The 4,391-nt window shown below is 36.6% G+C and overlaps 1 long non-coding RNA gene across 1 annotated transcript in view; it reads left to right on the forward strand.

The window, feature by feature from the left end:
- Positions 1 to 3,170, forward strand: part of LOC113948839 — a 100,000-nt gene extending 96,830 nt beyond the window's left edge. The window contains exons 3-5 of the long non-coding RNA XR_003528251.1: positions 1,364 to 1,421; positions 1,510 to 1,732; positions 2,903 to 3,170. This is a non-coding gene — a long non-coding RNA (uncharacterized LOC113948839). The remainder of the gene's footprint in view (positions 1 to 1,363; positions 1,422 to 1,509; positions 1,733 to 2,902) is intronic.
- The last annotated feature ends 1,221 nt before the right edge of the window (positions 3,171 to 4,391 follow it).

Below are 4,391 nucleotides of genomic sequence, written 5' to 3' on the forward strand. Positions count from 1 at the left end.
CAAGATTGTCATACAGTAGCAGCTGAACCTTTTCAATGACAGTCAGTGAACAATTACATGCTACAATTTACACTATCTTATCTGGTCTTTTCTTTCTGTTCTTTAACTGATGAAGCACCTATTATTAGCCAGGCAATAATCAAACACTTGAAATAGGCATATAAAAGAAGATTTGGGGAATAACACATGCTGCCATCTAATAAGCATTTCGCTCCCTCAAGAGATGCACTGAAGTGTAGAAATTCAAGCTATATCACTGTATTTTTAACTGACAGAATTGCTGTTGAGACAGTTATATTTTCTCAATGTATTTTATTCATAAAAAAATCTTGTTTTATAAACACAGATCATCTTTAATGCAATGGATGTAATGTGCAACAATTATTTTGGATAACCTTTAGTTGTTAGATGGCACAAATCACAGTTAAAGTAATATTGAAACAGAAGGAAGATGAAAAACAACATGAAATGTCTCAACACATTTTATTTTCAATGAAATAATAGAATATTACTTTACCAGTCCTAACATAAATGGGGTCATTTGAATGCTATCAACCTGTACATGTGCTGTAATAGATAGAAACACACTTTTTCAAATCAGCTGGTTGTCAGTAGACTTGGGAAGGGAGCACTGTTTTTCATATACATGTGGTCCTTGTAAAGCTGTTGGTTAACAACAGTTTGCAGTCTCAAAACTCAAGCAATGAGCAAGACCAACAACAGAAGAAAAAGGACAAGAAACACTGGCTTGTGTTTGTTCAGAGTGTGACTTTCCCAAGAAAGCAATAATAATCTAGTTCATTTCTTAAGCAGGGGAACAAATCCCAATGTGCCTATCTTGATACAGCATCTTATTTCCTTTCTAATTCCTTTCTTCTCCCACTGTCTCTGGTCCAGAGCTGTGCTAAGTACATTGGCCTAATGCTGGGCTCAATTTGTAGAGTACAGATTGTGAATAAACTGTATGTCTAATTTTGTTCAAAAGCTTCCAAATTGAGTATATATTAAAATTACTATTTTTAGAACAACAATGTAAAAGAAAACAACAGCAAAAATCCTCCACCTGATAACTTACACTGTTAGAGCATATCTTCACCAGATGCTGAAAGTAAACTTCACTTACTAGTATTTTTATAGTCCTGTTATATATTTGGGCTTCTGATTTGAATATTACAATAAATATATTACATTATGTTAATGATTGATATAAAAAGAAAGCTTCTATCAGGTAGAATAGCAGGGTATGAGTTATTGCATGTTAACTATTTGGTATTTGGAGATCATGGAAACTGGTAGTGGGCAGTGGAAAATGTTTGTCATTTTATACTGTGTCACATTAATCACCCTAATCTTTTATTTTTAGGTGTAAGATGTGATTCTTCATTCCAGGAAACCCTAAAAGGATGTTCCTTTGCATGGAAGTAAGTACTGAAAGTTAGGACATTCCTTTTGAAAGCACCCCAGAAGCAGACACATTCATTAAGCCTGTTTCTGTACTGCTGTCCCCAGGAAGGCGAAGAAACAGTGAAAAAGGAGAAGTCCACACAGGGAGAAAAACTATTTTGTATAGCATAATAACCTTGTCAGGAAACAGAAAACAAAGTCCTGCCCCATCTCAAGCTGTGGAAAACCTTGAACTCACAAGAAACAATAAGCTCAAACCATATAAGAGAAAGCGACTCAAACTTTTGATATTAAAAAAGAGGATCTGTTATTCTGAAGTGATTTACAAGTGTTATTATAATCAAAAATCCCTTTCTGAATTCCTCATTTTTCTTCTCCATTTTCACTATGTTGTCCTCCCAAAGTGCCAGGGAATAAAGATCCCTGCAGTGCTCTCATCACACGGTGTGTCGTGTCAGATGAAGTACATGAGCCTGGGTCTCTGGAGAAGGGCCAAGTCTTAGGTATCTTTTATCTTAGAATAATGTGATATCTAGTGCTTGGTTCCACTTGCTACCAACTGGAAAAGCAGAAACTGGCCTAGTTTGTAGTATCAGTTATTATTACATTGCATGATGGGCCTGAGTCTAATTTTACTCTGATTTTACAGAGCCATTGACTTTAATGGACTTGTTCCAAATTTTTCGCTGGCATAACTGCGAGTAGAATTAGGCCCAATAACTGTCATGTAAAACAAAATCATTCCATCTTGTAAACCATAAAGCAGGTTACATGGTAGTTAAGTGTGGGCCAAATAAATTCATCTTTCAGATGATGTGTTTAATGGCAGCCTTGGATACTTGCAGTCAATTAAAATTTCCTGGCACATTTTCACAGGACAAGGAACGTTTGTTACTAATCATGTCCAAAAGAAATTCTGGCTAGTGTAATTGTATTTTACTTAGCTAAAATTACCTTTGTGATTATAGTTAGGTAGTTATTCTTCACTCTATCTTTGAGAAAGCCCACACTATTATGTTGTTGTTCTTGGTGCAGATGATGGCTGTGTTATCACCCAGAAGCAGCATGCAGTAGAGTTTCTCTTACTCTGGACTGTTGAACTGCAAAGTGCCTTTAAAGTCTTAAATTAGGAGGGGCAAAGGAAGTGTCAAGACTGCTGCTGAAATATTTAGGGACAGATCCTCAGCTAATGTAAATTACCATAGGGTTGAAACATCGTCTTAATTGATCTGCATTTTCTCTCTTAAAATTATGTGCATTTTAATTGGTCATGTCCCTTTGGTTTCATTACCTATTTATATAAAATATTTTATGATACTTTGGTCTTTAAAAAAATAAGAAAACAGGGTACAGGCTGTTGCACTTTTTCTAGTTCTTTCTTCTTGTGTTAGTCCTGAATTTGGCCTAAAGTAACTCTGAAACTCTTCACCTTAGCTACCATAACAATAAATATTCTTTGAAAATACTTGTCTTTCTGCCTGTCTCTTTGGAAAATCAGATCTGCATTTAGGACCACTCATCCAAGATAATGTGGATTTTCCCAGCCATTTGGAAGGTGGTATAGTGTGATCATGCTAAGGAATTCATGCTGGATTAAAAATGCCTCCAAAGAAGATGCCCCATATGAACTTCTAATGGATATGTGGAGAGCAATGTGTTCCTTGCATGCTCTGTGGAAAAGCCTATCAAAACTGTAGATATGAGAGATTAATGGAGGAAAGGTTTTGAGGGAAAGCACAATGGTCAACTCCAACAGCTACAGAGCGGCTCAAGTAAGTATGATACCATTCCTCTTAGTAGGTAATATTTTGTAGGTTATTTTTACATCATCTGTAGTCTGTACAACTTCTCTCTTTCTACCTGTCCAAATGATGTGTACAGGCAGGGAGCAGTGGCATTTTTGTCTCAGAGCAGCTGATCAGTTTTGTGAGAATATGTTGGGAGTACTAGTCAAAATGTTTCAGCAAACTCCAGGTACATCCAGGGGCAGAAATCGTCATTGCACTCTAACAAATAAACAAACAAACAAAAAAAGATTTTGCTGGTGGTAAAGTCTGGTGGTAGTGCTAAAACATTATGCAGATATTTGTATGCATTGAAAAAAGCCAAGGAAGTGCAATACCTGCACATTTTACTTAAGTGTATCAGGAAGAAAGAGTGCTTGTGATCAAGCCAGAAAATTGAATGCAAACAGTGGTTTTGGCTTAGCAGCTACAGGTCTCCTAACCTGAAATATTATATTTTTTGGATTTCAGTTCCACAGTACTATATACTTGGCTTCTCCAGTTCAAGTCCATAGCAAATTATTTGCATGCTGTGCTGGGATTAAAAAAAAAAAATAATAAAAAATTGAGAAACAGCTGCTGTTGGCTCTTTAGTCTGACTTTAACTTATTCCCAAACTCAGCCAACAAACACAGTCCTCCTACACTTGTAGAGCTTCTGGTTTTTCTTGGCCCATACAGCCCTTTGTCCTCTGGCAAAAATTCACTGGAAACCTCATGCAAATAATGTTTGATCTTTACCAACTCATCTCAAGGAGGAGGACCCATGTTTTAGCCTCTTTTCCTTCTCTGCAGCGAGGAAAGGAGGAAGGTAGAAATTTTATGTGTGGGAACAACTGTGTACAGATGGGGTCTCAAGACCCCCAAGATTTCTTGTGACTTTGTGCTTTCCATATGTTCCTCAGTGAGGTATTTGCCAGGATAATCAGTGACTGTAGTAAGTGTAATGAGTTCTTACTGTGTTTTCTACCTATATTTTCCATGCAGTTTACCCAACACTTACCCTCTCCACAGCAAGAGGACTGTGAAAACCTCTTCTTTATTAAGTTCAGTGCATTGTCTTATAGAAAGAGGAATCAGTGCACATCTATGTAGGAAAAAAAAAAAGTAGGAAACTATGGCAATTAGCTTTTGATCACTGTCACCCTTGCTGATCAAACTATGCTTATGTGAAATCAAATATTCTTTCATCCTCTGGAAATTT

Source organism: Corapipo altera, unplaced genomic scaffold (genome assembly GCF_003945725.1).
Source record: "Corapipo altera isolate COAL_440 unplaced genomic scaffold, ASM394572v1 62, whole genome shotgun sequence".
Taxonomy (NCBI): domain Eukaryota; kingdom Metazoa; phylum Chordata; class Aves; order Passeriformes; family Pipridae; genus Corapipo; species Corapipo altera.